The 23,849-nt window shown below is 40.7% G+C and overlaps 1 long non-coding RNA gene across 1 annotated transcript in view; it reads right to left on the bottom strand.

The window, feature by feature from the left end:
- Window positions 1-5,389, bottom strand: part of LOC308572234 — a 120,840-nt gene extending 115,451 nt beyond the window's left edge. The window contains exon 1 of the long non-coding RNA XR_014001648.1: window positions 5,189-5,389. This is a non-coding gene — a long non-coding RNA (uncharacterized lncRNA). The remainder of the gene's footprint in view (window positions 1-5,188) is intronic.
- Between the last annotated feature and the right edge of the window lie 18,460 nt (window positions 5,390-23,849).

Here is a 23,849-nt window from a genome sequence, read left to right as displayed (position 1 = left end):
AAGGGCTTTCTCCTTCTTAGAAGTTGATGCCCATGCTACTTAATTTTTTAAAAGTCTTTTACAATTGGAATAAATATAGTCTGGTGTTCTTTTTTTTTTTTTACCAGAAACAGTAGACTATTCCATTACAGTACACTTCATCCGCACTATCCTTTCATAAACAGGTAAATAGCATCTGAATTATAAGTACTCCCCCCATATAGATAGAGAGATAGAGATAGAGATAGATCAATAGATAGATAGATAGATGATAGATAGATATAGATAAATAGATAGATGTAGATAGATAGATAGATATAGATAGATGATATATTAAGCTCATCCTCCCAGTCTTTTTGATTTCCCCCCTTAATTATACATATAATGTCATATCTATATATCTGCAGTCCAGGTTTCCTTAAGTAACCAGCACATGAGCAGGGATCTAGAACTATGCATAATAACTGTACAAAAATACTTAGCCGTCATGAAATTATGCTGCAGAAATATAGTCCCTCATGGGACTTGAGTCCTTGAAATGCATGATGGGACATACATTTTGCAAATAATTTCGCTTTAAGAAAAAGCACGAGCAGCCTGGATGCTCAATGGAAGAGACAATCCAATATGGGCAAAGCTCGATTGGAACAGAACAGTCAAATTCTGTTAAAATGAAGTCGTCCTCTGTCCTTAATCCTAATATTTAAATAGCTCCTCCTGAACATTTGGGTGGTTTTGCAGTTCTTTCTACTGGGCTCCTGCATGAATATTTATGCAGATAACTACTAACAGAAGTTAAGTGTTTGGTTTGTGAGATCATGAAATTCAGCAATCAAATGAATATGACTCAAGATATTACTATATCCTACATTGTATAGTGAGGCAAGACTTTAATCTTCAAGTTGTTCTAGCTAGGGCTCCCGAGTCCATAAGCAGCTATGCTTCTGATGCTTCCCCACACCAAGGCCTCTCCAGGCAGCTGAGGGATGCAGCCAACCCTAAGCAGACCTAAAGTTCATCACAAGCGAATGAACTTTTTCTTAAGCAGCCATTTGCAACAACCTTCTGCCAAGGTTGTTGCAACTTTGCATTGGCAAGACTGCGTCTGCTTCTGGATCACACCCACAACTCCAGGATCCTTTACCCTTTCGGGATTTGGGGCTCTTTCAATGTTATTTTGGTGATAACTGGCCACGTACAGTTGGTTACAGCAATTTAGAGGTCAGGATTTCCAAATACTAACTTTGAGACCCTGTGTCCACCATCGGATCTCTGAATTTGCAGTTCACTACCCCACACACTTAGGGACGCGGGTGGCGCTGTGGGTTAAACCACAGAGCCTAGGACTTGCCAATCAGAAGGTCGGCGGTTTGAATTCCCGTGATGGGGTGAGCTCCCGTTACTCGGTCCCTGCTCCTGCCAACCTAGCACGTCAAAGTGCAAGTCAAAAGCACGTCAAAGTGCAAGTAGATAAATAGGTACCGCTCCAGTGGGAAGGTAAACGGTGTTTCCGTGTGCTGCTCTGGTTTGCCAGAAGCGGCTTAATCATGCTGGCCACATGACCAGCTGGCCAGCTGTCTGCGGACAAACACCGGCTCCCTCAGCCAATAAAGCGAGATGAGCGCCGCAACCCCAGAGTCAGTCACGACTGGACCTAATGGTCAGGGGTCCCTTTACCTTTAACCTTACCCCACACACTAACCTTGTAGCTGTGTTCCTATACGTGTGTCATAGTTTATGCATTTTTTTAACCATATGGGTAGAAAGCAGAAGTGAGTACCATTTATCTGCTGCAAGCCAACTGCTTGTTCTGGACATGCAGACTCCAAAACACAGCTGGAACTCTATCACCTGCATAATAAACCCCACCATCATGAAGAGGGGCTGTGCAAAAGGGTATTCTTTGGAGCAGAATATCCAGACGGACTATGCTGTAAAATGTTTCAGTTCACTTGGGTGCTATCTCTTGAATTTACACTTTTAAGATGCCTTGTATAGATCTATGAAAATAGAAGTGGAAAGCCTAGTTCTCTTGAAAATGTACATAACAAAGTATGCTTTATATTGATGTTGCTTAATGTGCTAATTTTCAAATCCAAGCATCTCTGTTTATTCAGTGTACGGCTGCTATGTAAGGCAGTTAATGTCATTCTAAAGCACACCAGGCCCGGTTAAATCAGAATGCTCAGGAATAAAATCTTACTGTGGTATCCTAGGCATTACTCAGCCTTACAGTTTACAACTTGTGTGGCAACATGGAATGTCATGCAAGCCAAGGGCCCAGAATTCCATGCAGGAGGTGGGTAGGTCTTGCCATTCCTCCTCAGCAATCTGCTTGGTTTCTGTGCTGGGTTGGAGGAAAAGGAAGCTATTCATCAGCTCTGTCCTTCCTCTTCCAGCCTGTTAATAGTCCAGAACCCTGCATTCCCATGCTGGCTTTGAAGTAAGAGGGTTGTATGTCTCCATCACCAGCATGGAAACATAGTGGAATAGCCTCTTGTCAGAGTTGTAAAAAATAAAATAAAATAAATATTGGCTACTAAACTTTGTAGGCTTATTCGCAAGGCTGATGCTACTGATAAGAGGAAAATCATTAACATATTTTTAACAAAAGCTTTAAAACATACTACCTAACTACTACTAATGGTTCAAAACGCCCATTTGTGCTCTTATAAGAACAGCCAGGGGTTGTTGTTTTTTTTAATTTTTATTACTGCCCTTTGGCCTGAACAGTAGTAACAATGCCTGTGTAAAAGAGACAAGTTTGTTTATAAAGGCCTGAAAATTTCTTCTAAAATAAAGTGTATTTTTGTAACACAGATTTAACATTAAAATAATTCTAAACATACATTTTCCGCTGTATTTTTATTTTGCTGTTGAAAAATATCTCTTAGATAAGACGCCCAAGCAATGGGTGGTGGTTGCTTATGCTAAAACATTGAGGAGTGGCTAGTGATGTAGCAGCTGTTTCTCATCTTCTACTCCTGATATTCAATAAAAGAAGGGGGGAGAGGACCATATCTGCTAGCTTGGCCCCCAATTTGCATGCACACCCAAAGAGTCAAACAAGTAGATATGGTTTTGGCAGAGAAAGGGAACCACTTTCAGCCCAAGGGCTGGATTTGAAATTGGGTAGCCTTCTGAGGGCTGCTTTAGATCTAGAAGCAAAAAAAGAAGTGAGGCAGAAGCAACTTAGTCATGCTGGCCACATGACCCGGGGGGGGGGTGCAATATTTTTGTATACATTTTACATTTAAATCCCCCTTTAAAAGGTAAAGGTAAAGGACCCCTGACAGTTAAGTCCAGTCGCGAACGACTCTGGGGTTGCGGCGCTCATCTCGCTTTATAAGCCAAGGGAGCCGACGTTTGTCCGCAGTTTTTCCAGGTCATGTGGCCAGCATGACTAAGCCACTTCTGGCAAACCAGAGCAGTGCACCGAAACGCCATTTACCTTCCTGCCAGTGCGGTACCTATTTATCTACTTGCACTTTTTGGTGTGCTTTCAAACTGCTAGGTTGGCAGGAGCTGGGACCGAACAATGGGAGCTCACCCCATCGCGGGGATTCAAGCCAAATTTAAATACATTATACACACACACACGTACACATAAGTTATGTAAGATTTGAAACATAATCCAAGGAAAGCCATGGAAAGTAGTGGATCAACATGACTGACAGGTGACCTCAAATGATATCACATGATTGACGAGTGGGTACAGTTCGCTAAAAATGGCCTTGTGGGCCAAATTATGTCTGCAGCCTAGAGGTTCCCTAGCTCTGGTGTAGAGTTGAAAATGTCTAAACTCTGTGATGGCACTTTCCACACAGCACTGATGTTCAATGAAGTAGCCTTCTTCCACACTGGTAAATTTATACAGTAACACCTTCACTCAGCTTAGAGTGGCTAATTTAAACAAATGAGAGATGTGATGTAATTTTTTGGTGCCTTGTTTTGTTTCCATTTTTATTCTTATTCTTGTTATGGCTAGGGGCCTCAAAAGTTGGAAGTGGCCCAGGCATCTCTGGACCTTTGAGCTACAACTGATAGTAGAGATCCTAAGCCTTGTTGTGGCATTGCTTTTTTGCATTTATATGGAAGCACTGGGAAGGGGGATGATCACTGCAGAGGGTTGGACCAGATGACCCTTTGGATTCCTTCCAACTCGACATGTCTATGTTTCTGTTACCAAACTTGCTGCCGTACTTGTGAACAACACAAACATTCAACAAACACTATCCCTTCCATCAAGAAACCATAGAACTAACAGATGTATGACCCATATATATGTGTGTGTGTCTTTTCCCAACAATAGCCTTATGGTATTAAAGAAATATGTCCCAACACAAGAACAACAACAACAAGGTTTGTTGCTGATACAATTGCACATTGCCATGTTCATACATACCTGTTGAATTTGATACATTCATCTGATGTGAATAAGGCTACAGCAGTCACACAGAAACACAAGCACAAAGCACAACTAGGGCCCACAATGTAGCCCATCAAGCACACATTATTTGCAAGTTCCATTGAAACAAGCAGGGCTTTCTGAAAGGTCTGAGAAATTATTTCACTGGCTAAAAATATTGCACAACAGACCTACGCTACATAAATCTTTCCGAATTAGTTCAGAAAATAGTCCAATGTTCTGGGCAAGCACGGCCATTCAGAACATTTATTTCTAGGTTGAGAGACATCCATTTCCTTTACATGAAAACAAAAACAAAGCACTTTGATACATACCGGTAATTAACGTTTGCAAAGTTGAGTTTGCAAGAAAAGACAATTTCAAAAAGCTGATATCAGGTATCCAAAGACTCTGCAACCCAAGCAAAACACACTTCACAGGTGCAACCTGTCCTTCTACACACAAACTGCAGCTCTTTGCAACACCTGAAAAACTTATCTGAAAGGTGCCCTTACCTAGTAGAGCAAGGGTGGACAACCTGTGGTCTTCCCATCATATTTGAGTCCAACTCCAATCAGCCCTTGCCAAGCATAGCCAATGATCAGGGGCAATGAGAGCTGTAGCCCAGCAACATCTGGAAAGGCTACAGGCTCTCCACTCCTGTACTAGGACTTGTTTTGATAGGACATGAGAGGTGCAGGTGGGGAAAAGAATTGGTTACCTCTCCTGTACTAGTAGTACCTCTCACAGCAGAATCCAAGCCACTGTTGCCTGTTAATGCATATTCTCTTGTTTACAAACCTGGCGACATATCCTTCAAGGCACCCAGCGACATCATTCATCCAAATGTATGCAGTAGTTATTGAACTTGTCGACCAAAGAGCAACCATGCCAAAAGAACTTCGCCTGAGGAAAAGGCCAGGCAGCTGTCAGGTTTAGATGGGATCAGGCAGCTGGGACTCCTCCACCTGAAAGAGGGCTTTGTACTTTGAAGCTGAGCCTTCCTAGGAAAGAAACAATATGTTCAGAATGAAGAACAGCAAACTCAAATGGGCTATCGGCCAATAAAAAAAAACCCCAAAGGGTTTGAATAAGCCATGCATTATGAAATACGTTCCAGTCAGACAGGTGTGTTAGTGGCAACACGTATTGCCAATGAACATGAATACATCAGGGCAAATGTAAAAGTACATTTGTGAAAAATGTGAAAGCAAAGTAAATCTAGAAGAAGAAGAAGAAGAAGAAGAAGAAAAATATGGCTACTTTGGCTAGAAGTGACACTAAATATACATGTGTCATTTAAAATAGCCAGGTTTTAAGCTTCCCTGTGCCTAATAATTTAATTGAAGTAACTCATATCAAATAGAACAGCATTCTGTGTTTCTTCACCAGTTGGTATCAGCCAATTACATGTGGCAGTGAAATGGTGATCATCATGGTGTCAGGACACATGAAAACACATTAGAGCCGACATTAATGTTATCTTATTCTTGTCTTTTCTAGGAGACCCAGACATCTACCTAGATATATCCTTAATCTGCTCATCTTCAAGCCACATTGCCTTGTTTCTCTTAGAGGAGAAATTAGTACATTTAGATCTGTGGAAAATAATCCACAAGTGGGGATCCATGAATGTTTCATGGTTGGTGTGGTGATTGGGTTCAAAGGACATCTGAGCTCTGGTGAGACAACACTGTTAAAACATCTGCAGGACCATGCAGAGCTTGTCTGAGGCCTGGGGCAGGAGTCTTCTTAAGAGTAAAGTTATAAGCTCAAAGAAGACAAAGCAGCCAGTCCCTGGCAGCAACCCACTCCACAGCTGGTTTAGCCCTCCAAGGCCCAGGGCAAGTGTACACAGCTAGCCACCCCCTCTGCCTGGGCCTGACTGGAGGTCCATCTGCTACCAAGCCAAGTTCAAAGTCTTTGTATTAATTTCCAACTTGGGTCCAAGTCACTTAGGGAGTGCCTGAACCCTTATATCCTAGCTCAGTCACTGGGATCATCTATCTGTAGGAGTGTTGCTGGTTGTGTCCCAGGTTAGTGAGGCTCATGTGGCATCAGCACAAAACCAAGCTTTTAGTGTAATTGATCTAGTCCTGTGGAATGTTCTTCCAGCAGGGATTTAGCAGGCATCTTCAATATTGACTTTTAAATGTTTGCTGAAAACTTTCCTTTGCATCTAGGCTTATGCAGACAAGTGAGATTAAACACTTTCTGCAATAGTAAATTGGCAATCTGTTTAAATAAGAATAACCTGTGCTTTTAATTTTGCATATATAATGGTTGTAAACTGCTTTGATATTTTTTGATGAAATTGCAGTATACACAGGGTGTGAGTGGGTGTATGGATAGATGAATACATATGTGTGAGTGAGTGTGTGTGTGTGTACACACCAGCTTATATTAGTTTTAAATACAACCCAGAAAAAAATAAGCACTTTAACTCTGGTTGAGATAAATGAGGAAAATAAAACTCAACACCCCCACTGAACTCAGTCATATTTAGAGTTATAGAATTAGCATTCATTTATTTCCAGGTGCAACTATTTCTACCTCCCTCCATAACATATATGGATTGACAATAAAATGAATAGCAGGAGATAGTCGGACCATTTCCTTGCCAGAATATCAATTCAGCCTTCAGGTATTTGAGCTAAAATCTGTAGGCACCTAACAATTAACTCCAACTAGCACCTGCAGGACTCTTTAATTCCTCTACTTCATAGACAGAGCTTTCCAAAATGTGTTAGTATGTCAGCTGAAGTGTTGTGGGTGTGCCATGCAAACGCTACCTATGCTCCTCCCGGGGCTGGAAAGGGGTTAGTTTAACCTCTGTTTTGCTAGTAAAACTGAATTATTGCGTTGAGAAATGATGCATAAGAAGTGTGACACCAACATGAAAAGTTTTGAAAGCTCTGTTAGGAAATAACCCATTAATTTGAGTACTATTCTGACATTTAAAAATGTGAATGGAAGTGAATATTTAATTTATTCACACTGAAAACTGAAATGCTGCTTTGTTACTTATGCATTACATGGAGGTCTTCTGGTTCCATACTCGGGGTCCTGATAATCTATTTTCTTTGGTTCTGTGCTTCTTAATATTGGGGTTATATGTTTGGTCTTTCTGAAAGGTCAAGCTCTATTGGATTATAGCACCAAACTGGATATTGCTCAGAGATCTACACAGGTGTGACCCAGCAAAGGTCAGCAGTAGTCCAATACTTTGTTCAAGTGTGGAGAGTTATAAATAGAGGGTGAAAATATAGTTCTATATAAACAGGTGATGTGTGCTAGCCTTCTAAGGTCATTACAAACAGTCCAGAGAAGATTCGTGCCTGATTCAACCAAAAGCTGATCAATATATGAATAAAAGGAATCGAGAATTTCTGGATATTTGAACTTTACAAAAGTCCTGAACGATAATTTCCATTGGGAGCTCATATATTTAGTTCCTCAAAAATTGCTTTGTGCTGTGATTCAATAAGTGTGTAGCTAAAGTTTTAATCAATTGTTGTCAAGGTTTCAACTGGGTAGCCTTACCTGAAAAATAAATCATGCTATTAAAAAAATAAAATGCAGCACTTCAAATTATCACAGACGTATTCTAAAATTAAATTTTGTGTCAAGTCTTATAGATAACACTTCACGTGAGATTATAAATTCAGGTTGCCAGGACAACATTTACAAAGGAAGAGTGGGCCTGTAAAGATGCCTGAAGCAGGTTTATACCATCCCTTAGTTGTAGCTGTTTGAGAAGGAAACTGCCTAAGCATTGTTCTAAGAAGATTAGCATCTGCATGAAGCAGACCTTCTGCTACTGACACACTTTCAGCCATGCCTATTTTATCTTTTAGGGTTTTTTCCAAAGGGGTTTAGCTGATGTGGGCAGCTGAAATCCCAGGTGTATAGAGATACCAGGTGTATAGAGGTGTATACGGACGCAGGTGGCGCTGTGGTCTAAACCACAGAGCCTAGGGCTTGCTGATCAGAATGTCAGCAATTCAAACCCCACAAAGGGATTAGCTCCCATTGCTCCTGCTCCTGCCAACCTAGCAGTTTGAAAGCACATCAAGTGCAAGTAGATAAATAGGTACTGCTCTGGTGGGAAGGTAAACGGCGTTTCTGTGCACTGCTCTGGTTCGCCAGAAGCGGCTTAGTCATGCTGGCTACATGACCTGGAAGCTGTACGCCGGCTCCCTTGGCCAGTAAAGCGAGATGAGCGCCACAACCCCAGAGTCGTCCGCGACTGGACCTAATGGTCAGGGGTCCCTTTACCTTTAACTGATGTGGGCAGTTGAAATCCCAGGTGTATAGAGATCCAAAGGAGGACAATAGCCTATCTCTCTTTATCTTTACCACTTTATAGCCCCAGCAGACTCTCAAAGCAGCTTACAGAAGATTCCCACAGTAAAAAAAGGAAAAAAAATCAAATCTTGTTCTAGCAGCGGGAGTAGCATGGTATTCCTATGATAGGAGAACAAATGTTTGCTATCCAACAAATTCAGATCTCTTAGCTCCCTTCATCAGGGATTTTCAAACAGAGAAGTTCCATCTTTGGGTATACTGCCTCCCTCTTCTATTCTGGCAGGATTAGCTGGGTAGCATGCTGTGTTCTTGGTCTTGGTCTTCCCTGGTTTTGCCGTTTGGTGGCGGCATACTAAGTAGTAGAGCCTGCTGATAACCTCTGAGGGAAAGGTATAGGGCAGAGCAGCTGGAATTCACTCAGCTCAAGATGGAGGCAAGTTTTCTCTTGCTGATGAAGTTGCTGGACTTCTGTTCCCTGAAGCAAGGGAGTGGAGCTGAGCGGCTGGATCTTGCTCAGCCAATGATGGAGAAACAGAAGCAGAAATAATAAGACTTCAAAGCAGTACTATTTTTCCAGAAAAAGAGGTTCTGGGGCGGGGGGGGAGCCCTGCAGCAAAGTGATTCACCTGCATCATGCATGAACAGAGGACACATATCTTATACGAGGATGAATAGGTTATATGACTCTGCTGTATTAGTGCCTTCCATCATCCATATCAACAGTCTCCAGTCTGAGATGACAGCGGAGACCAGTAATGTTAGCAACTCTTGGAATAAAGGTTGTGCCTGCTCCTCATATATCACAGAACCACTGGGAATTATAGGGGGGCATAGCTTAGATTTCACTTTTCTTTCCTGAAATAGTCCATTTTCTCTGAAAGAGAGAATGTGCTGTTCTATCAGGCAGAGCATACTTGAAAGAAAAATGATGATGAAAAACCCCCCATCCTTACTCAGATTGTGAATTTAAAGATAAGCCTACATTCTGCTGCCACCCTGAAGGTCCTGAGATGCATTACGGTCAGAAGAAAGTATGTCTTCAAATTTATTCTTGTGGGACAAATGAACCGAGATACAGCTCCCCTTTCCTCCTCTTGCTGCAGTTGCCAAGAAATTGCTTAAGACCCTTTAATAGGGAGAAAGAATGAGACATACAAGCAAGCTATATAGAGCTAGATGAAAGAATGGCAGGGGACAGGGGGGGAGGAATGTTACTGGGCAGAATGATTAATTTTTGGACAGTGAAATCTATCTCCTCACTTTGTAGTCCACTTTCTGATCAAGATTTTGCAGGCATGATGATCCTAGAAGTTTGTAAAGCATGCTCTGCTCCATCAGAAACTGTACTGTATGCCTGTCCAGTTGTGTTCATGCAATTCTGGGGCACCCTGGAGGCAAATATTAACTGCAACAGATCAACACGGGTTGTAGGATCTGAGTTGCTGTCTTAATATTGAATTCCCTGGCCAGCTCTCTACTTCCAGCAGCAGCAAAGAGCGTGGGAGGAAATCAAACAGACGGAAACTGCTGCTTTCCATGCTTATCCAAAGCAGGAATGTATCCCAAGGGAAGCAACACAAGAAAGCAAAAAGGCTTTATAAAGGATGCCCTTAGAAGGCCAAGTAAATCTAGTAGGGGGGAAAGAAGAAGAAGATAATAAGCAATGAATTCTGAAACCCACTAGAATAGCCTTTATCGAACCATCGTTCAATGCATCTGAGAAGCTAAGTTTTAACAGTCCACATTTGTGGCTGACAGTACAACCTGGGTGCTTCAAGCCCATTTCCCTGAAGTTTGTATATCACATATAATCAACTATACAGCTGCTCAGTAGATGCCAGATTATACTGACTGCTCATGAATTGGAATACAGAGCAAAACACTTCAGCATATAACAAGCGTTCTTGAAAATAACAAGATAATTGCTACAATTTACCCATAAGGAACAGGTTAATATTAGGGCTGTAAAGTTTAATCAGTAGTTTAATCAAAGCTTTAGTTGATTACTCAGGGTCAATGTGAATTGGTGAGGGCAAATTTGAATTGATGGTACTGTGAGTTAAATGCTTAAAAAAAATATTCGAGGCTACTTTGGTTTTGCCATGTAATGAAAATTAAAATATTGCAGGGAATGAAAAGGAAAATATTAAATATAGATATTTTTTTCTGACAGTGAGTGGTAGGTTTTGTTTATTAAATTGTATGTTATCTTACACTTTTTTCAAGATCTCAGAAAGATGCCAATATTGAGGTTTTGATTATATTCATATTAAATAAATTGATCAGTGGATAGCCATTGTTTATCATACTCAAGTAGACTTGCTGCAATCAGTGGACTTAAGTAACTTACATTCATTGATTTCAATGGGCATGACTTAGCTAGACTCTTTCTATATTGAAATGGATTGTGAAAGGATGGCTTTCAAATTTTGGAGGGAAACATGACAAAAAATCACTGTCTAGGGCTGAGCCCTGGTTGCTCTGATGGCCCAGCTTTCACTGCTCCTACCCTGTGGTTTTCCTCTACACAAATGAGTTAGTAATGACTATGTGACTTTTAAAATGTACAGTCTGAATTACCTCAGAAAACTGCAAAGCCCTTCGCACTGGACAGATTCCTTTAAGTTATCTGAATACAGAAGAACCTTTTTAAATGTTTAGGTAACCTCATTCTGTCCATTACCAACATTAAGCAAACCATTAAGCAAACACTGGAAAATAGCATCCACAGTAGGATTTGAGAAACTTATTGTAAGACACATGTGTATTTAAAAAGTTGATTGGGCAAGCGACAATCAATTCAACATGACAAAAATATCCATCAGTATTGCAGCAGTTTGTATGAGTTAATACTTTGGTACCAGACCCGTGACACTTTTAAATCTCATAAAGTATGGAAAATGCAAATGTATGCAGGTAGGGTTTTAAAAGGCAAATCTTTAGGTAGCTGCACAAGTTCCTTTGATCTTTGCAGGGCTTTTAAATTGTAAATGAGAGGCATCAACTTGAATGGCACTTATGTTTTCAAATATTTGCAGGTAATTCTAATTCATTCTGCAGAAAGCAGGACTTTGCATTAGCAAGTGATTTGCGGTTCAGGAGACTGTCTTTTAATTTGTTTGCATAATCAGATAAATCATGACATTTTTAAAAACTCAGATTACTATTATTAGAATATTTGAGTTAATGATTCACTCTAAGAGGTGGATATTCCAGGGTACTTTGATCTCTGAACTCCGGCAAGTGATTATAGAGGCTTTCAGGGGGAAACTGAGCCCATTACAAGAATAAGATCCTTCATATTACATAAATGTTGCATTAGGTTTTTAAGAGAAGCAGAAGAATGTAATGGGTTCTATAAACAGGGGGTTGATTATACCACTTTGACATTGTGAGCGTAACAATCCAAATTAGAACCATATGTTTGCCAAGCTGCTGTCATGATTAGGTGTTCAAGAACTCATCTTGCTTTTTCAAACAATGCTTCCCCAAACGAGACCTGCAACAAAATGTTGTAGTGTTAGCAGAATATAGCCATTCTATTCCTCTTCCCCAGTTTTCTTTTCCTGACCAGGAATAGGGGATCTGGCAGACACCCCCTACTTTGTGGGGAGGAAGAGATGGTTATTGCCGGTGGAAATTGCCATCAGAATTTCTCAGTTTTCCTGCCAGAGAACATATTCTGTGCTTGTAGTATTCGGGAACTTGATTGAAGGACATGCCTGGCTCGCTTGGGCAAAATGGAGAGCAAAAGAACAGAGTTTCACTCTGCCACAGGAATCTTGGTCACTGTGCTTTATTTTGGCTATAGCCAGTTTGGTACTAGGTTGATTACAGTACAGTAGCAAATTTGACCTGTGATGGTTGCCTCTGTGGTCTTAGGGTTGTGGGCCTGCAAAAGAAAAACAGGAGAGACAGATCACATACGATACTACTATCATCCCCAGGATCACCCTGAAGAGGGTTCTAGCTACTACACATGTAACCAGAGCTGTGTGGAATGTAACTAAAGGGAATCATTAGGTATAATTATTGTGAAATATATGGACCAAGCCTTCAAACTACTTGAATTTGACCTGTTCTACATGATGCTGTTGACGCGGGTGGCGCTGTGGGTTAAACCACAGAGCCTAGGACTTGCCGATCAGAAGGTCGGCGGTTCGAATCCCCGTGACGGGGTGAGCTCCCGTTGCTCGGTCCCTGCTGCTACCAACCTAGCAGTTCGAAAGCACATCAAAGTGCAAGTAGATAAATAGGTACCACTCTGGCGGGAAGGTAAACGGCATTTCTGTGCGCTGCTCTGGTTCACCAGAAGCAGCTTGGTCATGCTGGCCACATGACCCAGAAGCTGTCTGCGGACAAACACCAGCTCCCTCAGCCAATAAAGCGAGATGAACGCCGCAACCCCAGAGTCGGTCACGACTGGACCTAATGGTCAGGGGTCCCTTTACCTTTACATGATGCTGTCTGTCTTCGTGCAAAAAAGTAACACTTTCTACATTATTCCTTGCAAAACAGAATTCGATATTAGTCTCACTTTTTTATTTATTTATTACATTTCCAACCTGCTTTTCCTCCAAGGAGCTCAAGGGGGCATTATTATCCTAAAAGTTCACCCCACATTTCATGCTCATAACAGCCCTGCTCTGCATGGGAGAGGGAGGCGTGTCCCATTTTGAGCTTGGTGTTCTTTCTGGTCCTCATCCTACACACTAACCATTACCCTGTGCTCGCTCTCTTAAATGCATGATGAGAAGAAGGAAAAGGGAAAATGAAAACTACCCCCAAATTGGGGAAAGGGCCTATCTGAGAGAATATAGGACTCCTGTTTTTGACATTTTAAAGCAATCAGTTAGCTGATTGTTTAAAGTAGCGTAGTGAAATCACACAAGGAATACAGAGTTTTCTGCTTAGGAAGCTAAGAAACATTGAAAATGTTTTGCTAAAACCTCCAATACACTGGAGTCCTGAAATGTATTTTATTTCAAGTGAAGTACGTTGTCTGAAAAAATATAATGTAAGCTCAGAATGTATTCTTAATAGCAAGGGGGGGGCGGAATAGAGTTCTGTTTTAGCTGAAGTGTTTTGCACACATGATGATTGGATGATGGCATGCATAGCAGCCCCTGTTCTAGTCTTCAGAGTCTGCTTCCAGCTACTTTGAGTGACAGAGTTATCAGTAACATTTTTCTTGCGTGCTTGGTGCACTCACATGGTGCCCCAGAGATTTCAAGTGTAATTTCTTCCTTCATTCCTTTCCTCTCTAAGCATTGCTTATGGAACACTTTCCCTATTAACTGCGTACCTTTCGTTTCAGGTTTGTAAAACAGTTCTGCCTTCTAACATCTTACAAGGGGGAATACTGTTGAATGATTTCAGCTGTGTAGACTAAAAAAAGAAAACCCTACAAAACAAAACCCATTAAAAAACCTACCAATTCTAGTATAACCATTTATGGCTTTCTCTCCAGAGAAAGATACAGTGATATCACTGCATTGGGTGTATATGCAGATTCTGGGACACACCATACTTGACATTTAACATCATGTGCAAATGGAATTACCATGAGCAAGTGCTTGTAGACAAATGTTAAACAGATACACTTGTGAGGGGCTGTCTAGAGTAATCAGAGTTGTTCGACTGCAACTCCCATCATAACACTCGTAATTCAGATGCTGCTGGACTCCAGCTCTCATCATCCATGGCTACTGGCCATGCTGGCTGGGGCTCACAGAAGCTGGAGTAAAACAACATCTGCAAGGAACCATGTTGGCTACCCCAAGCTAAGCTGCCAAATTAATTAATGTGGGAATGTGACCACATGAATGTTTGAAAAGGAAATGGCCACACAGCTTTGTTTAAGGGCATACAATGAAAAAGATATACGGTAAGTATTAAAAGTTCACACTGGGAGTAAACCAGTGGTCACCAGGCAGTTGCCTATTGATATTTTACTGGGGGAGGGGGGAAATGCCTAGAAAAAAGTAAGTCCCATTTAGTACAACACTAATGGGTACTCACCATAATGGTGATTATATTATATGTTTTACCAATCTGTGTATTTTTGTGCTTATATAGTACTGTTTTTATCGATGATGAAAGCTGCCCTAGGTAGAATAGCAGAAAAGTAGCACATAAAGTAGTAGTTAGTAATAGTAGTAGTAATAGCTACTTTTAGATACGCAGTGCTGTTAAGTTGTGGGGATCTTTTACTGCTGTTTTTATGAACTATGATAATAGAACATTTTATCTGAATTGTCCCTGGGAGTTTTAGTGGAGGTGTTATATTCAACCACAGTTGACATACAGTACTCTTATTTTCATATGTAATCTGCCTTAGTGGAATTTTTATTTTGAAAGGGAACAATTTTTTTAAAAAATAATCAATAAATATTTATTTAATATTTAATAAAATAATAATATCTACACAAAAGCAATTGTGTAAATGTAATTTCCCTGTCTGCAAACTGCAAAAAATGCTTTTTTCTAAATCAATGTACTTCCATTGTTTTCCATTCTTCATATGTGCAGAATAAAATATGCTGTAAAGTTTTGCAGGTTTTTTTATAATTTTAAAAAATTGCACGAATTGTGATATAAAATACCAGGAGATGGCAGTATAAAGCCATTTAGCTGGTACTGTGCCCATGACAGACCAAATCCAGTGAGGAAACAGGTGAAAGAAACAGATTTGTGTTTTGCTTCAATTTCATTTAGTGGACATTTTCTGAAAATAAGGACAAAATTGATTGGGAATGGGCCAGCAAGAAATGCTGTGGGGAAATGCGATGGTATTGGATATAAGTGGCATGAAACACACACAAAAGTAGTCATATATATCTAAAGCCTTTTAGAATGCCTTTCTGTTTCCTTCTTGAACAATAAGCTGTGAGTTTACATTTTCAGTGAGCATTAGCGCGGGATGAAGAACTATTGCCAAACTTGCCACTAAGTGCCATAATTTGCAGTTCATTTTGTGCCAACTTTCGGAAGCACAATAAAAACTGTGGAAAAGTATTAATGACATTATTTAATCACTCTTATGCATGGAGGATAGTGAAGTCACACTTGCACAGTCAAATTGAAACATGAGGTGTTTGGGTGGGTTGTTTTTTTTTAAGTGTCTCTTAATTGCTTTTCCTTGTTTTCTAGTAATGAAGTAAGTGGGATCTGCAACAAAATATTGTAGTTTGGAATGCTTCTCTTCATGGTGCCTGGCAGCCAGCCAGCGGGGCAGACCCTGGTGATATGCCATTCTGTGAGAGACCATTTAATGCCCTCCCCACAGACCTCGTGGTGCCACCTTAAGCCAACCTTTGAGAAAGATGCTCTGATAGGGTCCTAGAGCCCTTGTATCTCCTTCCCAAAGCCTGGTAAGCACCTGCCTGGCTTTGGGAAGGAGAAAGAAGGACTCTAGGACCCTATCAGAGCCCTCACACCTCCTTCCTGAGGCTGGGCAAGCACTTAACCGGCCTTTGAGAAGGTGCCCTCCTCAGCTGTGCACCCAGTGCAACAATACTGCTCTGTTTAGTCGCTTAGTCATGTCCGACTCTTCGTGACCCCATGGACCAGAGTACGCCAGTCACTTCTGTCTTCCACTGCCTTCCGCAGTTTGGTCAGACTCATGTTTGTAGCTTCAAGAAACAACAACACTGCTCACAATGCCCTAAATATGTCTCTGCGGTGGCCATATCCTCTTCTAAGATTCTATGTTCTGTTATCTCCCTCTCTGCCATTTGTCTTTCCCCCTCCACCCACCAGCCTACTCAATAGTGAGCCAGCATCCCAGGACCACTGAGCAGGCTTAATAATAATAATAATAATAAATTTTATTTATATCCCGCCCTCCCCAGCCAAAGCCGGGCTCAGGGCGGCTAACAACAATCAAATAATCAAACAGTAAAATAGTCACACAATCTAAAAATATTTCATTATAAAAATTAATTAAATTAATTAGTCTTCACTGGGCTACAGTAAAAGGTCCCCCCACAAGATGTTTCTACCCTCAATGATTTCTTTATTAGTCTTGCAAACCTTAGCATTTTCCTAAATCTCCTGTTATCTCTTTTGTGTGTGGCTGGTACAGACAAAGCTATCACTTTCAGCTTCACTCAAGTTCTCATTTTTTTTGTGTGTGTCTTAAATTCACTTCTCCACATTTCTGCAGCAATTTGCATTAAAAAAACCAACAATCCTCATGAAAATTCATCAGTGTTTCATTGTGAGTTTCTCCAAATATATACATTTTTGTATTCAGTTTTTGAGTAATATACAGTGGTACCTCGGGTTAAGTACTTAATTTGTTCCAGAGGTCCGTTCTTAACCTGAAACTGTTCTTAACCTGAAGCACCACTTTAGCTAATGGGGCCTCCTGCTGCCGCCGCGCCGCCACAGCACGATTTCTGTTCTCATCCTGAAGCTAAGTTCTTAACCCTAGGTACTATTTCTGGGTTAGCGGAGTCTGTAACCTGAAGCGTATGTAACTCGAGGTACCACTGTACACATTTTTGCTAGTTGTTTCCCCTGATATAATGCATTTAATATGTCGTTTTCATGCATTTTTGTACACAGGGCTTGCTTGGAGAAATGTATCGCAAAATTCAGAGCAGGGCGAATTTCAAAGGATAGTAGTTTTGGCTCACATATTATGCGCACATTCGGTATGAAATGATGCAAATTAGGTAGTCTCTCATTAAAATGCAAACAAAATTGAATTTATCCCCCATCCCTATCTTCAGTTCAACTACCCTATCCAGATTCCTTTCCTATTAGCCGCACCTTTCTGTATACATATTCACCTACTGCTGTCTTCTTCCGATGTCTTTTTTCAATACTGAAAAAAGGAGAGGAATCTTTCCAAAGAACCCATTTAGCAGTAGACAGGTAAAGGAGTGGCAGCAGGCACAGGAGTAATAGTGCGTTTAACTGCTATTAACAGTCCAAAAGGAGGCATGCCAGACTCTACCAGCTGTCACAAAGAAGTATATGCCAGGTTTCTATCACCACATGTCTTACCTCAGTGTAACCTTTGCAATGATGCAGCACATGGTTTTTCTTTAAAATGGATCCCCAGTTCATCTCCTATTTTTTAAATATTTTCTGTTTCTTGGTCAGAGTTCAATAGATACAAGCCTCACTTCAATGGAAAAATCCATGAATTTTTGTTAATTTTGAATGCTTTCAAATGTAAAGGATGGCATTCTGCCTGAACAAATTTAGACATTAATGAATGTGAAGCTATAAACCTGTAGTAAAACTTGGAGCCGAGTCCTACCTATGAGCCAGCAGAAGAAAGAGAAGCTAATCTCAGAACTAAGCTTAAAATGAATGAATGAAACTGAAAGAGAAATGTATGGTGATTCATATTCTTTTTAGAAGAAAATGTATTATTAAATAATAAAATAGGTTATTATCCAAAGAAAAACAGAAAAGATTGAAGTACAAGCAAAAGAGTTCACAGGGAGAATACGAAGTTAAATTACCAAATTATTATAACAGTAATATGGTAATACACAATTGCCCAGTTTGCATGTATCACTAAGCCAAACCATGGCTAAGCATGAACATGCAAGTGTGTGGCTTCAATTGTGGCTTCTCTACTCCCTCCTCAGTCATCCTGTTGCTGCACTACCTGGAGCTAAACCATGGTTTGGCTTAGTGTTACATCTGAACCTAGGCTGGCGTCTCGTCTTCTTCCAGACAAACCATGAGCTGTAGCCAAGGTTTGTTCTTGGCTTATTGCTTGCTGTTTGTCTGGCGGATGCAAACCATGATTTACAGTTCACATGTCATGTGAAGACAATCTATGACTTACCTCCGGGTAGTGCAGCAACAGCAGGAGAACTGAAGCACGTGTTATTTTTGCTGTGCCTACTCACACATTCACACTTAGCCACTGTTTGAGCTGGGATAATAAACAGGTTAATTTTATAAATTACTTCAGCTATTGCAATCCCTCTCATTTTACTATGACTTTGATGTGTACATGGTACAACTTCATCTGCAAGAGTTCTCATGGTCACTTCAGTGCTAGGAATAGCTCTGGGGATGCAATCTCGGTGTATGTAATATAGCAATGATGGGGGAAACCAATGGGCAGCAGATGAGCATGCGAAAGTTGCCTCTGAGCTTTAAATGACTCCTCAGAACTCCTCCCCGAAACAGAAACTAATAGGATCAGACTTTGGGCAAAATCTCAAGGTCACTGCCTAATTTTGAAAACTGTTTTTAAAATCTAGGCTGACCACAACTTGTGTTCCTGTTACACAGTTCACAAGACCAGGAGAAAACATGCATATGTAATCAAAGCTGATGTGGGGGAGGGAATCTACTTGGTTGTACAATAGGGATGGGCATTCACTTCAGAACATTGGAGCAATTGCAAATGGGGCTCATGAGGTTCCATTTTAATTTGTTCCAAAATGCACAGAGGTGTGAAGGGACAGAAGAACCTAAGAAGAACCCTACTGGGTCAGAGTTATCTAGATAGACTTGAATGCCATCTAGTCTAGCATTCTGTTCTTATAGTCACCAAGCAGATGCCTATGGGAAGCTCACAAACAGGAGATAGCACTGTTTTGTTGCTTCCATACCATTCAGGGGTGGGCAATCTACTGGTCTCCACTGGCATGAGCTGGGTTCCATGGTCACTACTGCTGCTGGCCATTTCCTCCTCCCCAGATTGCCCCAGCAATCACAGTATTTCAGCAAAAAAAGGAGAAGGTTTTTTTAGTAGTGACCCCCAACCCCCTGACATGAAATGAAATGTCTGGAGAAGAAGAAGAAGGATCATTTTTTGACAGCACTGCTATAGGCGGTGACAAAACAGTAATGAAAAGAAGCAAAGGTGGGGGAGACCCAAAGCAAACAACTGCAAATCACAAATAGAATATAAATCCAACAAATGAGCAATAAAATAAATATAATTTGCATGGTGTGATAATCAAACTAGTGTGCCCACTAATGAAGAAAATGAATGGCGTTAAAGAATGGAAAAAGTACTTACATATCCCTGTCATGCAATACCTGAAAATAGAATAATGTTCAATGCATTTGTTTTAACATTTATAGCCCGCTTTTCTTCCATATCGGGAATTTGAATTCACAACAGGTTAAAACAATTGTACATGGGATTTCAGACAAAGTCAACCATCTGACACAACCCCATCTGAAATGCAGCAATACATATTCATTGTAAATGACTAGGATTTATTTATGCAGCTGAGAGAGACAAGGCAAGAGAAAAATAGGTTGTGCAAGTGAGCACTTGGCAGATGGAACTGACTCCGATTCAGAAAGAGCGTACAGTCTTAAAGGACTCTAGGACTGATTTATAGCTATGTTCTTACTTGGCTATACAGTTCCTCCTGTTTTGACTTTGTCCCTTCAATCCATCAAAAAAGGAAAACTTTTTTTACATGGCCAGAGATGTACGTCACACTCTAGCAAAATGATGATCATTAAAATGGAAAGGGCCCATGGATTACAGCAACCTTTGGCAGGTGGGGGCGGGGGTGGAATGAATCTTCCTCTTTCCTGACACATGCAGCCCCCCTAAGAGCCTCTCAGTGTATGTTGCTTTGCTCCACAGAAGTGAACAGCAACTACTCATACTCTCAACTGGGAAAAATAAAACTTTGCAATAGCAAGCACCATTGACTTCTGAGCCAACTGGCCCTGCTCCCTCTTTCGCATTATGAAGCATTCCACGTCAAAACACTGGCCAGCTGATTAAGATTCCCTATGAAGCTGGGTTTTCCTCTTCATAGCCCACACTAGGCAGTAGTCTAATGAATAGGCCAGTCTCCTCCCCTCACTGACTTCTACACTACTCAACAGTCCAATCTGAGGCATGCCTACTTTGAAACATTACCCGTTAAGTTCAGAATGCCCTACAAGACCACCTAGTTGGTTTCTTCTTGTTGTTTTTCAGTGCTTAGCATTTTAAAAAGCTGCCAGTGAACCTGGGAAGGTATGTTGCCTCCACCAGGTACTCCTAACTTCATGCAAAAGAAGCTCTACCCTTCTGATGTAATTAGGAATAACGTGTGTGTGTGTCCCCCTTACCACACACGCAGCTCCAACTTCTCTACTAGATCAGAGAGAAGACAATAAAATGTCAATTTGCCTGCCTTCGCTGGGCACACAATGTAAAACACAAGTTATTGTTGAAGACATAAAATCAAATGCAACCCTCTTATTAGAACAATTAAGATATTTTAAATGGCTCGTTCTTAACTTGCCAGGTCGCCTGAAACGCTAATGTTCGCTTTTGACATTTTGAGTGCAACTAAACTTTGTTCTGTCATGTGAGAAGAAATCAATTGGAAAACATCTACATCACTCTGGGAGTGACTGGCTAGAACCCTTAATAGCTGCTGACAAATTTAGCCTCTGCAAGCCTGCGGTATTGGCTATAATTCTTTCATCTTATATATTTAGCATTAAGTATAGGAAATCACTAGAACACATTGCACCAACTATATCACAGTGTTCTAGTGACTATCCAACAGATAAGAGCTGCCCAACAAAGATCCTTTTTTTACTGTAGCTCAAGTTGCCACTAAGAGCTCACAGGAGTAACAAGCCAGTTACTGTGTTGTCCTTGCAGCCAGCTACGATTTTGCACTGAAGCTTTGCTCCTCTTTTTGTGCTAGGATAAGCCATTGCTGTAGTTCAGTAGAACGGCAGCAGAAGAAAGCAAAAGGAATTGTTATAAAGCTGAAAACAGGCACACACAGCAAGTAAAATAAGGGCTTTACAGCTCAGTGGTAAAGCATCTGCTTTGCATGGAAAATGTCCCTGGCCTAATCACTGGTATCTCCAGGTGGGGCTGGGAATTTCTCATCTGAAGCTCCAGAGAAGTCCCTGTCCATGTTGAGAATATTGGCTAGCTGGATTAATGGCTATATCAGCTCCCTGTGTTTCTGTGTTCCTATGCTTTGCGTACAGAAGGTCCCAGGTTCAGAAAGGTGTGTGAAACCTGGAAGGCCACTGCCTGTCAATGTAGGCATTACTGAGCTAGATGAACCAATAGTCTGACTTGGTACAGAGCAGCTTCCTAATAACTCAACTAATAGAACTATCACTTTGGCACCATTTGAACAACCCACAAAAACATTTGCAAAAAGACAAAAAGGGGAGAAATGATTATATTAGGCAAAATTGTTTACAACCGTATGAATATTAGGAGAAAATCACATTAAAATTGTGATTATTTTTCTTTTTAGCTTAAAAAATATGCAGTTTGATGTTGAAATGTGGAGGGGCTTAATTTAAGACTGGAAAGATGTGTAACTGAGAGAAACCAAAACTGACAGATTTGCCCATCCCTATCTTATACCAGTTTATGCCCATTCCTCTCTTGTACCCATTTACAAACACATGCAAACATTATTTTTCATATAAATTCCTATTATACGTTTATGCACATTATCTTTTTCTTGAGCCACTTCATACGGCACATTTTTTTTTAAAAAAAGTCAAGAAAATATCAGTGTAGGAAAACATGTGTGCCTTAAAATTCATTTAATAAATAAATTCAACAATTAAATTCATAAAAAGTAGAGCACACTGGTCTGATTTGTGGTGCGCACACAGATCCAGCTGTCCCGATAACCACAACCTAAGCTTCTCTTTAAAAATAAAGAGGCAGAATCTGTGAACAGAATGTGTTCTGTGCTAGGTTTTCTCACCAGGTTGTTTCCGTAAAGAATCTTTTGTAATGAAGCATTTCCCCAAAGTGCTAAGACTCAGTAAATTTTTAAAAGAAGTTTCTCTTACATTGACATAATTTGAAGAAAACATATATATATAACTCATGCAGCTGCATAAGGAGTGATGTGAGTTAGCGGTAGGGTATCAGTGTACCTTTCAAGTACTTTAATTAAGCCAGTTTGCCTGTTACCTTTTCTATAAATTAATTTTCTCCATTTAATAGTATCAAAGCACTTACATTTAGTTTTGATGAATGATGTAAAGAGAGGGAAATGTAAGCCCAGCAGGGACCAGTAACGAGCATGCCAGTTTAGGATATCTCCTGCATTTCTATAGTCAAGCCAAACTGGTAATTTGTTACTTCCCTGCTGATAAACTGCAACTCACAAGCTTGTCTGCTCCTAGTGTGAATGAAAACTTAATTGGCTCCAGTATTGCAGCAGAAGGAGGAGTAGGATGAAGGCTTTGTCTTTTATAAGGAGAGAAGAATGACTTCTTATTTTTTGTGTGCAAAAAGAGAACATACGGAAGACCTAAGATGGTGAGTGAAACAAAAATAGGCATATTTTTGCACCTTAGTATCAGCGAGACAAAGAAGATGATGTTGGACTTTCGGATAAAGAGAGAACTAGCCCCGCTGTACATTGGGGAGGACTGTGTGGAGAGAGTCTCTTCCTTTAAATTCCTAGGAGTTTATCTCAGTGAAGACCTTACTTAGAAAATCAATACAACGCAGGTGGTTAAGAAATCCCAACAGAAACTCCATCTCCCCCAAGTATTGCAAAAGAATGATGTCAATCAACATTTGATGATCTCCTTCTACCGGTCCACAATAAAAAGTGTTGTTTCATACTGCATCACAGTGTGGTATGCTGGTTTGAAATCAAGTGCCTACAGAGGGTGGTGAATACAGCACAAGATATTATGGGCTGTCCCGTGAATCCACTGGATGACATCACGGAAGAACATTGCCTCAGGAGAGTGAGGAAAATTCTCAGGGATGATTCACACCCTGGCTGGCACTTTCTTGATCTCCTGCCCTTTGGCAGAAGATATAGAAGCATGATTAGTCGCACCAACAGGGTAAAGAACAGCTTCTATTCATGGGCTGTTAGGCTGCTGAATGAATGAAAAGATAACAACAGGGCAACTGACTTTCGAGTAAACGAGGGGAATTAAGACTAAGAGAGCTGAGTGGGGGCTGGTTGTGTAATCTCACTATATACAAGTTGTACAAGTGACAATAAAGTATTTCAATTTCAGTATTCCACAGAGATGAAGGTTTACTTCTGCCAGATTTCATCCCAGAACTTCCTTTGGGCCTATGGAAGCAATACATGGAGGAAGAAGACTATGGTGGTACTTTTGCATCTTAAATGTAGCAAAATCTGCACATGCAATCCCACAGTAACCCTGGCTGAGTCTCAACATTTCAGGA

Source organism: Podarcis bocagei, assembly GCF_964188305.1.
Source record: "Podarcis bocagei genome assembly, chromosome: 1".
NCBI classification, from domain to species: domain Eukaryota; kingdom Metazoa; phylum Chordata; class Lepidosauria; order Squamata; family Lacertidae; genus Podarcis; species Podarcis bocagei.
This window is presented reverse-complemented; position numbering and strand designations above follow the sequence as displayed.